Source organism: Equus asinus, chromosome 21, assembly GCF_041296235.1.
Source record: "Equus asinus isolate D_3611 breed Donkey chromosome 21, EquAss-T2T_v2, whole genome shotgun sequence".
In the NCBI taxonomy this organism is placed as follows: Eukaryota; Metazoa; Chordata; class Mammalia; order Perissodactyla; family Equidae; genus Equus; species Equus asinus.
The window spans coordinates 89523726-89539824 of NC_091810.1; positions in this window are offsets into that span (position 1 = coordinate 89523726).

A 16099-nucleotide genomic window follows, 5' to 3' on the forward strand; every position below is an offset into this window, starting at 1 on the left:
CCACACTTCCTTTACATTTTTCTTTCCTCCTAATTTGGGCCAGCCACCTCTCTAGAGGTTTACTGAAGATTTGGCTTATATCAAGTGTTTTTTCTCAAAGCTTGAAAAATATTATTTGAAGCCTATTTTCTGGAGGATTGAGGAGGTGTCTGGGAAAGGACTTCACCTGTGTTCACTGCCAAGTTTAAGAAACCTCTAGGCAGGTGGGGGAGCCGGTGAATGCCCTGACAGAAGTCTGTGTGCAGAGGGAAGGGCCTCCCCGGGGAGATATCCTAGTGTGAGAAGCCCGCCAAGGCCAGCTGCGCCTGACAACGCGACCTGTCGCTGTCTGGATGGGAGTAGGTCAGCTAGTGCAGGGTGGGGACTGTCCCCCAACCACTGATAGCAAGCTTGGGTCCTGGGGAGGAAGAGCAGTGTGTAACTAAGACGCCAAAGAACTGCTTTACCAAACTTTCTACTATTTTTGGACCCAAGACATACTGCTTTTGGGGAGTATTCCAATAGTTTTTAATGTGGATGGGAGAGTGGATTTCCTCCCATTGTGTTAAAATGACCACACGGTTTGACACATTGCCGACCCAGGAGTGCACCTGTGCAGGACAGTGGAGTCTGAGGGAGGTCCAGGGAGGGGTCCCTCCAGGTGGAAGCAGCACAAGGCAGCCTGGGCTTCTGGTGGAACTGTCATCAGCACGGGAGAGCATGACGCCTTGAAGATGCTGGTCTCAGCTGGCACTGGGGAGGCTGCTGTATCCAATAAGCACTGCAGAAGTTTGAACAGCTGGACAGTTGTGAGTAGGCTGGTGGTTGAGCTCATGTGACCCGCTCCTGGGGACAACCCAGACGGAAAGCTTGTGGTGGGTCAGAGCTCTTGCATAAGCTGGTGGGAGCCAGAGTCAGGGCAGTCCAGCGTCCCTACCATAGAGAACTGTCTGACTTAGGCTTGGTGCCAAACAATCTCCTTTACTGTTAAAAAAGGGCTTCTACTTGATAAACTCCGTACTTTAAAGCTCTATAGTTAAAGTTTTAAAATACGTCATAATTTAAATTGTACTGATTTATACTAAAGAATGCTTCCCCTAATCCTAATCTCCATGCCTTAAATACTCTGAATTAGTAGAGAAGGGACAACAATTTAAGGTGAGGCAGTATGCGAAGTATTACAAGTAAACCTAGAGAAACGCTCACAAATAATCTCCCCGTTTGGTCCCTTACAACACTTTGCATTTCTCCTTTAGTTCGTTGCCTTCAGCCTTTTATTTTAAGTTATTTGATTTATAGATTGTTAAAGCTGGAAGATACCTCTGAGATTAATTAGTTACAGACAGGGACACGTGCCACCAAGCTCAGAGAGGGAGGTCAAGTGACTTGTGTAAAATGACATGCTGCGGGGCCGGCCTGGTGGTGCAGCAGTTAAGTTCACATGTTCGCTTCTCAGGCGGCCCAGGGTTTGCCGGTTGGGATCCCGGGTGTGGACGTGGCACCGCTTGGCATGCCATGCTGTGGTAGGCGTCCCACATAGAAAGGAGAGGAAGATGAGCATGATGTTAGCTCAGGGCCAGGCTTCCTCAGCAAAAAGAGGAGGACTGGCAGTAGTTAGCTCAGGGCTAATCTTCCTCAAAAAAAAAAAAAAAAAAATGACATGCTGCCTCATGCCCTGTGTTGGCTGAGGCAGGTGCTGGGGCTCACCCTGCCGGACCATGTTCCTCAATGCCCAGGGCCTTGTTCATTGATGATACTGTCCGAATCGGGCGAAACGAGATCTTATTTATAAGAGAGGAATTTTATATTGGAAAATAGAAACAAGACTAAAATTTTGTGAGAAGCTATGCATGAATTTAAAGGCCTATTTCCTTGTAAGAAACTAGGACTTAGATACATCCTCTCTGGAGTGAAAGTTAAACAAAAGTGTATTTAACAAATGTTTATGTAATTCTTACCATGTGCCAGGCATTGTTCCAAGTACTTTACAAATTTTAGCTCCTTTGGTTTTCATAATAAGCCTCAGAGTTTGGTCCTATTATCCTCAGTTTACAGATAAGGAGAGTGAGACCTGGAGAGACAAGAGCCTTACTGTGGATCACACAGTGGATGATGACAGAGCTGGGACGCAAACCCAGCCAGCCTGGCTCCACGCTGTTTCTCCAAGGGTGTCGACTACGTAAGGAGTTCTGGGCTATTCTCTCTCTCTATTTTTAAAGTTATTACTGAAGTGCAAGGCTTCCTTTGGCGACTTCTGCAGCCTGGTCACAAACACTGCTTGAGGCGCCAAGAAGCTGACACTGTCACAGCTGACACATCTTCAAGTCTGTGTCAGCACAGGATCCACCACAGCCAAAAATGACGCAACCAATGAGGGTCTGGGATCGGTGCCCTGATAGAATCTTGGGCAGAGTCAGCACAGATGGAAACTCATGTGGCTTTGCTGACACAGTTTGCCAGCCTCAGGAGGCTTCTGTGGTGACCAGGGTGGCATGGAAGGAAGTTAAGACATAAAAGGTTGTAACTTGCTGTCCTCATCATGCAGAGGTTGTAACTCATTCTGGGGAAAGCGATGGAACTTCAAGCATCGGATCTATGTCCTTGAATAACTTTTCTTATCCAAGATTTGAACAAAGTACAAAAGTGGTTAAGTTGTCATTTAGACTTGCCAGAGAACAGAGAAGTGACTGGAACAACTTGCCATAAATGGAAAAGTTCTCATTTCCAATCCTTTACTAAAATGATTCCTTTACTCAGATTTCAGATTTACCCTATAAGATACAAAACTAGCCAAAGACTCTTGGTCTAAATTGAGCTTGTTTTAACTTAACATATGGGGATTCAACAGTAGAAAACTGGGGAGATTCTATACCCAAATAGAACCTAGAGCTGGTATTTAGTGATGGTGGGAAATAGATTATGGGTGAATAGTAAAACTTTAAAAAACTGTGAAATGTTCTTTGTTGTGATTGTCATGAAAGACCAACTTCCAATATTCTTATTTTAGCTCTTTTCAATCTCTAGGCAGCTGTGATTCGGCCAGTGTAGAGAAAGGGGTCGTTCATTAATGTATGATAATTTCCCAGCCAAAGCCCTGTTGCGAAAGACTGCTTGTCATCTGCTTATTTGTTTCACAGAGACTCAGTAAAGGGACCATCTTTTCCATTATAAAAAGGCAATTCCATTTTAAAAGGCTGGATAATTGTATACAGTTTAAATCAACCCTGAAATAATATTGGAACCAGATCAGATTCTGAGGTTAAAATAGATATCTTGGGACATATTCAACCGTTTGATGACAAAAGCCCACCTCCTGGGATTTATAGCCTGAGAGGCTTTCATTCAATTTAGAAACAAACTAAATGGAAAGACCAAAGCAGAAACATGCAGCTCCCAACAATACGTGGGGCTCAGATGTTTTCCACGCATTTTTCAAGATCAAAATGCATATTGAATTTCAATTAGGTGCTATGTATGGCGTTCTACACTACAAATAAAAATTAGTTCTGACCTCAAGAAGTTTACAAATTAGATTAATATTAGGAATTTTTGCATAGTTTTTAGGGTCATGGACCCTGGAGTGGGTAGGATTAGATTCCCCTTGAAGCGATAGAAAACCCACAAATACCTATGGCTTAGACAAGGCATCCTTCTTGCAGACCTAGGCAATCTGTAACTAGGACATCACCTCGACGATAGTCAAGGATGTAGGCTTCTAATTTTTTTCCTGTCATCTTCAACACTTGACTTCCCTCTCATATTCCAGGATGGTCGGTCAAGCCCCAGCCATTGTGTTGACAGAAGCAGGATGGAGACTGTCTCTTATTTAGTAACACGGCCACCTGTCGATGCCTTGCTCCAAGGGAAGTTGGAGAAAAGGGTCTTTATTCTGACATTTCTGTTCTCAACTAAAAATGGAGGGAAGAATGGCTATTGGAAGGGTCGACAATCATCATTCTATGTGATAGACACCTTTAAGAATCTTTTTAAAATCTAAGGCCTCTTTAGAAAAATTTACATATGCACACACACATTGTCTTATATGGTTTTAGGGTTTTGGCAGACTTTGTCTCCCCTTGAATGTGACCAAGTTCCTTAGGCATATGAAAATATGTAAATGACACTTTTCATCAGCCCCACTGGTGTCACACGTAGGATTCTCTGGGAAGCAGATCTGAGATGGAGCTAGAAGTTTTAAAGGTTTTTTTGAGGGATAACACTTGTAGAAATAAAAGAGGAGGAAGAGGGTTGGGCAGGAGGAAGGCATCAGATAACTACGCAGAGCTGAGAAAACTCTGCCAACCCGATGTGGAGATCTTCGAGCAAAGATTGATGGTTAGAGGAGTCCCACGCTGGGCAAAAATGGCTTGGCCCTTCACCACTGCCCTGCTCAATCTTGACTGGAGACTTTCCTGGCTAGAGTGAGACCTTGGTGGTAATGCGTACGGGGGGTCCTAAAGGAGATAAAAGCTGGAGGCCGTCTATTATCACAGTCTTTGCAGCTGGGCAGTGAATCCTTTCTTGAAGGGACCTGAGAGGTGCATCTTGATGTCTGCCACAACCAGTTCCTACTCAGAGGTTTAAATGCCATAGGACTATCAAAGCCTGCTGTGGGTATTAATGCCGTACTTATAAAATTCTACTTCTGTATTGGCACTGAAATTCTTGGAGATCCATCCCTATTTGTTTATCTTGCATGTTAAGTTCATGCTAAAGCCCTTAACAATGCCTCCTGACTCAATCATTTTGGCTATTTGTAATGAAAGGCTCAAGAAAGGAGCGGGACAGCATCACAGCATCACTCTAGAATAAAAAATAGAGAAACTTCAATACCTGAGGCTGAACATCTGTGGCTGAAACGTCATCTCCACCATCACCTACTAACTGAGAGGAGCTAATGCTTGTCCACAGTCTAGCCGTGGACACTCCCCATTGCTGAGAGCAAGTTCAGTGGTAATAATTGCTCATTAGGCCGAAGAGCGATATGCCAATGCTCTATGTCCAGTTCAGGGAGGAAGAATATGGATTCTACACGAAGAATGGATTGATTATTGACAATGATCAAAATGGAGCTCAGGTAGTGTTGTAGAAGTTCAGCTCACCTCCTGTCATGAGTTCTTGATTGTTCATAAAACTTAAAGCACAGGAGTTGTATCATAATTAGGAAGTTATCGGCAAGATGTTGCATAACTCATCCACAAATGGTGAGCTTGCTCAGTGCCAGGAAGGCCTCTGCCATGGCAATATGTCAACCATCTAGTGAAAATATGAATTTAAGATCTCCAGTGTCATTTTTTCTTTCTTTCTTTTTTTCTTATTGGACAGCAAGTGCTGAGAGTTAATTTCATTATTCTTTTCAATCCGTGGCATACAAACTCATCGTTCTATACAAGGCTTCATTCTTAATTCAATTTTATTTTCCCCCTATCATTCTCAATCCCAGTCCCTTCCTCTCCTACACATAGGAATTTACTCTAATATGTTTGATAGATGGATGTCCTTCAATAGGTTTGTATCCTTGTAAAATCTGTTGGGTTATTTTGTGTGTTTCCATATTTTAAATTTCTATAACATTAATCTATAGATCTCCCTTAATTTTTTTAAAATTAACACTTTTTAAAAAGGTTATACTCCTCTTGTCCTGCATCCATCTACTTCTTTGCTTCTAACTGCTGCCTAGGATTCCAGAGCATTCATCCACACCACTTTACTGCCCCTTCTCTAGTGACAGATTTCTTAGGTCACTTCCAACTCCCTGATGCCACCACCAGTGCTTTTGAGAGTCACATCTCCTGAGATAAGATAGATGGAATGTAAGCAGTAACAATGTCTTTAAGGCAGTCTCAGAGTTGGAACCACAAAACCTGCTGGAACAGCAACAAAGCTTCTAGCACTCAACATGGTGGGTGATTTGGCTCTTCTCAGGTCAGGAGACATTAGGCAATATCCGGAAACATTTTTGATTGTCATGACTGGCACCTGGTGGGTGGAGACTAAGGATGCTGCAATGCAGGACAGCCGTCTGCAACAAAGAATTGTTCAGTCTAAAATGTCGTGGCACTGAGATTGAGAAACCTTGTTATAGCAGAATTATTTTTACTTCTGCAAATGTATTCCCCTTATACATTCTTTGAGTTTTGATCTGGTTTGGTTTTTTTGCTTCTGCTTCCTTGATATACTGTTACACTGACATTCCTCTCCTCATTTTTCCTGCTTTATTTATTGCCTTTGACTTCTGTTCTGTCTTGTTCTTCTCACTTGGCCACTTGTTTGGACTGGGATCCGTTCTTGGCAATTTCCATATGCATACCTGCAGCCAGCTCCTACTTAATGGCTTGACTTGACTTTCCCTCCCAATTCTGTCTTTTCCTTAATATAATGCAGTAATATTTCTTGCTGTAAATTCATAACTTGATATTCTGATTCATACCTTTGTGAAAGAGATGCTGTCACCAAATAATCTCCACTCTCCACTTCTGCCTTACCAATTGAACCCCAATTTTATTCCAGGTGGAATCAGTAAAATATTCAATATCCAGGCCTCCTTTTCAGTTATTCAGGACATGTAAGCAATAATTGTTGGGTGGGTTTTCCAGAATCTTCCTTACAAAGTAGACTTTCAACTATCATGTCCATTTTTTGCTCTCTACTTCTTCCTTATTTCTTCCTGGAGTGTGGACATTGTTATGGGAGCTCCAATAGCCATCTTGCATAATGAGGCAACTTTGATGATGGAAGCTAACGGTACGACTAGTGGAGTACAGAATTAGAGTTTGGGTCCATGGTGATAGTGCAACCACTACACCAACGCTGGTTGTCACCTTTGGACTTATTTTCTCTAAGAGGGAAATAACACTCTGTCTTGTTTAGTAACAGTGTGAGCTTAGCTCATGTCAGAGCCCCCTAGACAGGTGCTTTTCAGAGGTGCTTTCCGTGTGCTGGCAAAATTAAGTCTGAGTCTAGAAAGCTAGAGATACTAATCCTAGACCATGCTGGACTGATGAAAGGAAATTCTCCTCTGTGAAGCCTCCCACCGTCTGCCACCTTTTCCAGGTGAAAGGCTTTGAGCTCACCTGCCTTCAAGCCTCAGCATTCATGTCATTACAAGCCTTCAGCATGAACTATCTATCCATGAAGCCATCTTTTCTATTTCTAGCAAAATATTGTTTTAAAGGACGTTAACCATATATACGTAATACTTTCAGGTATTGTTTACCTGAAAATATTAACAAGAAGCAATCATGATCCGGCAAAAACACTGACCTTCACACCTGGAGAAAGCACCAGATTTCCAAACTGACCAAGAAAATGGTCAAGAATCATTACTGATGTTAAAAGACCATCTCAAGGAAGAAATTTCTTTTTTTCTTAGATGCCATTCCAAAATGGTTTGCATTTATGTCGGTCTTAAGGAACATGTGAACTTTATCCCAGGAAGCTGAAAAGCCTGTTCCAAGGACTTGGCCAACAGCTGTGCTTGGTCTTTCGGTGAAGGCCTGCAGAGTGATTGATGGGTTGACATTGCAAGACTTGCCTTGTCTCTATTTTGTCCTGGAAAAAGACATACTACACAGCTAAGGATGTTTTATGGTGTTACTGGATCTGTATCTGTTCTTTACACAGTGGAAGGAGGTTGTGCCATTACACTTTAGGTCATCGAGGGCCAATATGAAGGCGACACTGAGTTCTTCCTCAATTATGTTATTTTTATAAGGCTAGCATTATCAGTATCCCTCTCATCCAGAGATATCAAGGGTTAATATTTTGAGTGGATGACCAACCTCCTAAGAACATCTCAGAAACTATGAGATGAAAGTGCCAATAATCTTCCCAAGGACACTACAGCTACTGAAATGGGATCAACTTCATGGATTTGAGAATGCTGGTGTAACCACCTCAGAATTGGATGCACACTGATCATATAAAGATCCTGCTAGTTCAAGGTACAGAGGTGTTCCAGGAGCCGGAGAGGCTGGCATTCACTGTTCCTGGTCCTGGGGTGTTTCTAGGCTGCAGTCTGCGGCTTGAGGACTGCCCTTTCATCCCTCCGTATACCTGAAGTCCTGGGGCAGGCCCAGTACTTGGGGTGGACTCTAAAGAGCTTGGTGTCTGAAAGAACCCGTGCTGACTCACTTGCATTTACCCAGGGGAGCTTTATGACAGCCTGACCAGTGTCCTTTTATATATATATATATATATAGCTACTGACATGATCTGACAGAAAGCGTGAGAAAAGTTGGAGCTAATTCCTGGGGCAAAGCTTGAAAATGGAGACCATCAGGGCAGAACCAATAGTGTAATATGAGGGAATACAGGTGTATGCATCGATTGTTTGGTTGGCTCACCTTAAATCTTTCAGTCTCTTGAGACAACCTTATTCTTTAAGATGTAATCAGATTGCCTTGAACCCCATGCCTGTGGTCCTTTCCAACATCTCCAAGGATCTCAGAGGCTTAGCTTTCCTGATTCACTTTAGTTTTGAGTCCTGACTTCTGAATTGTCCTTTCTCTGTTGTGAATTTCATGTACAGCCCCTTTACACGTAGCATCACCAGGCTGGACGTTATTTATATCCCTTTATTTTTCAGAGTACAAGGAAATATGGCATAAGGAGCCACCTTCCTGCAGGGAAACTGAAGTACAAAACAGTTAAGTAATTTGCCTAAAGTCACCCAACTAGTAAGTTAGAAAGAAGACCATGACATGGATCATGTTCTCAGGGACGTGGCATTCTTGTAACAAGGCTGACAATGACTGTACAAATTATTAAGTAGTGCCATAATGGAGGTTTGGAGGAGGATGGTGGTGGAGTTGCCCTCCCTGGTAGAGCAAGAATACCCTCACACAGGAAAGACCCCATTACACTGGAGTCAAGACTTGAGAGATAAATAGAGACTCAAGAGTTGGAGGGTGGTGGGAGGGAGGAAATGTGGGAACAAAGACCCAGAGGCAGGAGAGTATGGTGACATCCCAAATCACGAATATGGGAAGGAGCAATGGTAGATAGGAGGCTACTTAGATAGAGGTATGCCATGCTGAGGAGTTCAGGTCTTATTCTGTGGGCATCAGGAGGCCACTGAAGGGTTTTGAGCAGGAGCGTGGCATGATTGAGTTTGTAGGTTATGCTATTTTAATGAGTGCTCCACTCACTGGCAGTGTCCTTATTCGCTACTGAAGCCTGTGACTGAAATGCTATTAAACGTGTGTCTATGTACTCAGGAGCTGTCCAGCCCAAGGTGAGAGTAAGCACTGTATCTGGCATGCCATCATTTCCTCCCCAATTATAAAGAAGTCACCATCTTCTCTGTCAAATCTCTGGGTGTCGTGCTATCCCAAGTCAGCAGAAGACAGCTTCAGAGGTCTGAGCCACATTCCTTCCAACTTCATCTCCAAGCTCCCTTTGAAAACAGAATTACAGCCCGTGGAAGGGAAGCATCACCCAGCCAGCCCACAGGCCCTTCAGTACGTGTGACACTGGCCTCAGCCAAGCCTCTGTGACCCACCCAATCAAATTATCTATTTCTCTTCCTTAGAGATCCTGGGGACCCGAACCAGCAGCCACTTCCTTCCATTGCAGGTGTCTTAGAAATGAGGTTATTTGCTCACGCTACAGCAGTTAAAGGCATAAAGTGCTCTTGAGAGAGACTCTCGCGGGTTCTCAAAAATAATGCTCTTTTAAATATGGTGAAAGTGCTCACTCATAATATATTTAAGATGTTGTAAATTTTCTGCCAACTCTGCCCTTTCAAACCCCGGCCTCAAATTCTAAACTGGAGCGCTGAGCAGCAATTATCTTAAAATTCTCCTAATCATTCTGCCATAAGTAACCTTTCTCAAAACAGTCTAATAGCATAAGAGTTCTCCTTCAAAGGAAATGTTCCAAACTTACTTTCTAATATTTTTTCCCAAGGCAGTTGAAACTCTCTGAAATAAGACTTATAAAATGGAAATAAAATCACCTCCATAAGACTTTAAATTCATATTGAGTTTCTGAAGTCATAGCTCTCCTCCAGGACGGGCCTGAGGCAAAATGATACCATAGGAAATATTTGCACATACCCTGTTGGCAAAATTCCTCTCGAAGATGTCTACTTGGGGATTTTATACCTTAGTGTGACTGCATAGTCATGTACTACCTGTCCCAGAGTAGTTTTCATTTTGAGACCAACTGCTGCATCGCAGGCTCCAGATTTACCCTAGCTGATTGGATGAATCCTGGCAGTGGGGTTGGGTGAATCCTGCCCTGCTTTCGTGAAAACCAAGATGGATTACTGGTTAACCCAGGGAGTGAGAAATCTCTAGGGAAAATAGGTCTTGAATTGTGTTCACAAATTGCCTTTGGATTTATATAGATGTCTGATGGACTTGGGGGCTGGGGAGCCTGATATAGGTAATCATGTGATTCTATATGTGTATGATGATTTGATTCTTGTGGACTCTTCTACCAGACTGTAAGCTCCCTGAGGGTGGGGCAGTGTCTGTTTTTTCTCATCATTGTATTTCCCATGCACAGCACAGGGCACAGAAGTGTAAATCAGTATCTGTGGGGAGGATAAAATGGCCTGGAAGCTACTTGAGAGACACACATACACACATGATATGGACACAGAGGGAAGAGAATGAGTGTCTGAGTCATCTTGGGCTGCTCTAAAGAAATGCCACAGACTGGTGGCTTAAACAGCAGAAGTTTATTTTCCACACTTCTGGAGGCTGGGAAGTGAAAGATCAAGGTGCTGGTCAATTTGGTTCCTGGTGAGAGCTCTCTTCTTGGCTTGCAGATGGCCACCCTTTCTCACTGTGTCCTCACAGGGTGGGGTGGGGTGGGGTTGAGGGAGTGCTGGCAGAGAGAGAGAATCTCTTCCTCTTCTTATAAGGCCACAGTCCTATTGGATTAGGGCTCCACCCTTATGACCTCATTTAACCTTAATTGCCTCCTAAAGACCCTATCTCCAGATACAGTCACATTGGGGGTTAGGGCTTCAAAATATGAATTTGGCAGGAGACACACACCCATAGCAGTGGGTTTCAGAGACAGAAGGACCTGAGGTAAAATAATGATAATTTACTTATGATCTATAAAGTCTCAGACAGATTAAAGTGTCTGAATCTCAGTTTCCATATATGAAAACGAAGGTCATGATACCTACCTGTAGGTTTATGAGAAGAATAAATAATATAAGCACAACACTTGACACAGGGCTTGCTCAGGGCAGGAACTCTATAAATATTGGCTCTCTTTATTATCCTTGCAGGGTTGTCTTGGGGTTGGTCTCAGATAGTACTGAGACATGCCTTGCAAACACTACTGCGGTAGGATCTCCAGAGGCCTCTTTCCATGGGGATCCTTGATGGAAGAAGAATCTGAGTTCGAGAAGCCTGACTATTGAATATCACCTGCTCATCATAGAGGTGAGATGAGTTTGAGTGATGACTGGTCCTTTAGATCTGTCTGAGCCCTTATTTGACTTGTGCCCTAATACCACAGTGGCTGGGGGCAGGAACAAAGATGTTGTCTGTAAAAATGACAAGAAATTTCACTATAAAGCTTGTGTAGGGAATATTAATAGCCTTTTTTGGATATTTCTCTAACAGAATGAAAAAACAGAGAGAGAGAGAGAGACGGAGAGAGAGAGAGAGAGAGATTGAGAGTCTTTGCTATAACATAATAGAACAAAGACCAAGTCTGGAATCTTGAGTTCTCTGATGTCCCAACTGTAACCAGCGATGAAAATGCCCAGTGAAAACCTGATGAGAGCTGGTGGTACACTTCTGATCTGACAACACCCAGCAGATACCTGGCAGGAAGGACTACTTCAGAATTTGTGTCTTGGTAGGAGCAGACATTTTCCAGAACATGTCTCCTAGAAATACTTTAGCTTCTTTTCAGATGGATGGAATCCAACTTGAGCAAAAAAGGGCCAAAAGATGGAGTGATCTGGATGATTACTGTTAATATGCCTTCTTTGGGGCTGGTAAGTCTGGAGGTCTATAACTGCCTGGTGCTCTTATTGGCTATTTAGTCAGGGATCCAGGAAAGAGAGCTGGACCTGCAAGCAGAAGTTCCACCTCGAGCAAACTCAATTCTGTTACTTACCAGGTATCTAGTCCTTTTTAAAAATTATTTGAGATTTAGCTTCCTTATATGTAAGATGATGATCATTATATTCCCCTACAGGATGATTTTATAGATTGAATGTGACAAAGTATGAAGTACTTGGCACCTAGTGGGCAGTGAACATGTTTATTGAATTGAGTTGCCTGGGCAGCAAGACTTAAGGCGTTTTGCCAGCTCTACCATTAATTAACTAGCTGTGCCCACTTTAGCAAGTCTTTAATAATTGCTGGGTTACTTGTTTTGCCGTCACACAACCTGTCAATCCTACCAATTTCTATGATCCATTTCTACCTTGTCTAGGCAGCTAAATGTTCTATTTTTTAAAATTTCTTTTGTAATTCGTTGGTAATAGGGACTGGTAGTGTGATTGCAACTTCATTGCTGAGGCAGCGTTTTGAGTGAATCCCCATAATGGTCCCAGAAAGGGTGAAGCCTACTGGACTCATGCTGCATCAAGCCAGTGAGACCATTTCCTAAGTGGTATTTTCCAGAGAACCTCTGGCTTCCTCTTTGCAGAGCAAGTGTGGGAACTTGATTAAGGCATTTATACTTTTTTGGATCAAATTCCTAATTTATAAAAGAGAAGGTGTTCTAAACTCTAAGTGAGTTTTAAAAAAAAATGTATCGACTCAGTACTGAGGACAATCAGCCCTGAAGAGACCCTGGTTGGTTTACTCTGAATTAGATCTTCCAACTTTAGCAAATGTTAAACTTGTAGTAGAACAAGTTATGAGAAGTTAATTGGCACTTTGTATTGTTTTTCTGTGTTGCATATTCTTTCTAAAGAAACAAGAGGACTTAAATTGGCTTCTTCCCAAGGTCTGAGCTCTCATTGTTTCCAAAGGAGAATTAACCAGACTTTTGTGAAAAAAAGGGAGAGGTTTTGGCATATCAGAGTGACGCAAAGAGCAAGAGAGAACTCTGGTGATGCTTTGTGTTCTCAGTGGAGAATTGTTCTACCCAAGAGGTTGATGCTGCAAACAGTGGGAAGGAAAACAGAAGAGCTACAGGTGGCTCACTGAGGGCATGCCAAGCCACAGCACCCTGGAAGTGGCAGGACCTTGAAGCAAATGCCTACCTGTGGGTACAGGCGGATGGCCACTAGACTCAGTGAAGTGGTACCTGGTGAAGCGTGGTGGGAGTGGAGCCACAGACCCTTGAAAGGGTTTCATAGACCTGGTCAGAGAGCATTCTCATCATCAACATGGTGGACTGATAACTAAAATGGATGCAAGAGTGAGGAAACCATGAAAACTTAGAATATGGACATCTTGTTGACCTTGGTCAACAGATGCAGGATCTTAGTCAGTTTAGTAGAAGTAAAGAAATGTGACACGTCTTGCACATTGAGGTCTGTTGAGCAAATTATCCATGTTAGTAGTCCACTTTATCCTGGCATAAAGAACCACTCCCTCAGTAAGTCGTTTACATGCCTAAATGGGGACCACTCAGGAAGCATTTATTGTTTTTTTTGATGGGAAAGTTTTCTTCAAAACAAAAACATAAAACAAGCAAAATATCAAATCAGCATATTAAAAATTTAGAAACAGCCTAAATATCCATGAGCAGAGAATGGGTAAAGTGTGAAGTTTTAATACAATGGAATTAAATGCCAATATTTTTCAAACCTTAATGTGCATCTACTTCATGCAGGTATCTCGTTAAAATATAGATTCTGTAGGTTTGGGGTGGGTCCTGAGGTTTTGCATTTCAAGCAGACTCCCAGGTGATGCGATGCCACTGATCCACAGACACTACCTGGAGTAGGTAGCTTCTATCCAACAGTTGAAATGAACCTTGAATAGCCAAAGGAATCCTGAGAAAAAGGAACAAAGCTGGAGGTATCACTCTCCCTGATTTCAAAATATACTACAAAGGCATAGTAACCAAAACAGCATGGGACTGGCACACAAACAGACACACAGATCAGTGGAAAAGAATCAAGAGCCCAGAAATAAACCTGCACATCTTTGGACAAGTAATTTTTGACAAGGGGGCAAAGAACATACATTGGAGAAAGGAAAGTCTCTTCAACAAATGGCATTGGGGAAACTGGACAGCCACATGCAAAAAAAATGAAACTAGACCACTATCCTACACCATACACAAAAGTTAACTCAACATGGATTAAAGACTTGAATGTAAGACCTGGAACCATTAAACTTCCAGAAGACAACGTAGACAGTATGCTCTTTGACATTGGTCTTAGCAGCATATTTTCAAGTACCATGTCTGAGCAGGCAAGAGAAACAATAGAAAAAATTTAAAAATTGGGCTACATCAAACTAAAAAGCTTCTGCACAGCAAAGGAAACCATCAGCACAATGAAAAGGCAACCTAACAACTGGGAGAAGATATTTGCAAACCATATATCTGATAAAGGGTTAATATCTAAAACATATAAAGAACTCATACATCTCAACGACAAAAAAACTAACTCAATTAAAAAACAGGTAAAAGATCTGAACATTTTTACAGAGAAGATGTACAGATGGCCAACAGGCACATGAGAAGATGTTCAACTTCACCATTAGGGAAATGCTAATCAAAACTACAGTGAGATATCACCTCACTCTTGTCAGAATGGCTATAATTAACAAGACAGGAAACGATGTGTTGGAGAGGATATGGAGAGAAGGGAACCCTCGTACACTTCTTGTGGGGGTGCAAACTGGCGTAGCCCCTATGGAAAACAGCATAGAGATTCCTCAAAAGATTAAGAATAGATCAGTTGTATGATCCAGCTATTCCACTGCTGGGTATTTATCCAAAGAACAAGAAAACACAAATGCATAAAGATATATGCACCCCTGTGTTCATCACAGCATTATTCGCAATAGCCAAGACTTGGAAGCAACCTAGGTGCCCATCACGGGATGAAGGGATAAAGAAGATGTGGTGTATATACACAATGGAATACTACTCAGCTGTAAGAAATGATGACATCCGGCCATTTGTGACAACATGGATGGACCTTGAGGGCGTTATGTTAAGTGAAATAAGTCAGAGGGAGAAAGTCAAATACCATATGATCTCACTTGTAAGTTGAAGATAAAAAACAATAACAAACAAACACATAGAAACAGAGATTTGATTGTTGGTTACCAGAAGGAAACAGGGAGGGAGGAGGGCAAAAGGGGTGACTGGGCACATGTGTGTGATGAGGGATGGTAATTAGTCTTTGGGTGGTGAACATGTTGTAATCTACACAGGAACGGAAATACGTAATGATGTACACCTGAAATTTATATAATGTTATAAACCATTGGTACCTCAATAAAAAAAGAACTAAAAAAAAATACATAAAATAAAATGAACTAGAGCTAAACCTGCCAAGATAAATAAATTTCAAACATAAAACTTTGAGGTAAAGAAACAAGTTGCAGAAGGATATGTAGGATGTGACACAATTTACATAAAATTTAAATAATGCAAAACAATATTGTGTATTTTTTATTGATGTGTGACATATATAGTGAAAGTATATAAACAAGCCTAAGAATGATCAACATTAAATTCGTGTTTGTGGCTACCTTTGGGGAAGCGAGGAGGAAAGAGACTGAAGAGATTATACAGGGGGCTTTGATCTGATCAGCAGTGTTTGTTTCTTAAGCTTGGTCGCAGATACAAAGATGTTTGTAATGTTGTTTTCTATATTTTTGTATTTCAACATTAGGACTTAAGGGTTTTGTGTGTGTGTGTGAGCTAATTCACGGGTCTAGTAGAGATTCTGTACAAAAATTTGCGCCGTTTTCCTTGTGTTCTTTTGTTTTGAAGATACAGTTGAGGAACGATCACGGCTGATTTTATCCCTTGGGGACATGGAAGATGGTTAAGGACAGTCAACAGTGCTATATCTGGAAACAGAAAACAAAATTTATTTAAGAAGAAATATGATATTTTATTAAGTATCTTTAACAGAGTTTTCTGTTTTTCTGGGATAGGCAATTCTACACGTTTTTCATTGTTAACATTTAAAATTTGCCAAAGAATGAATGTTGACATT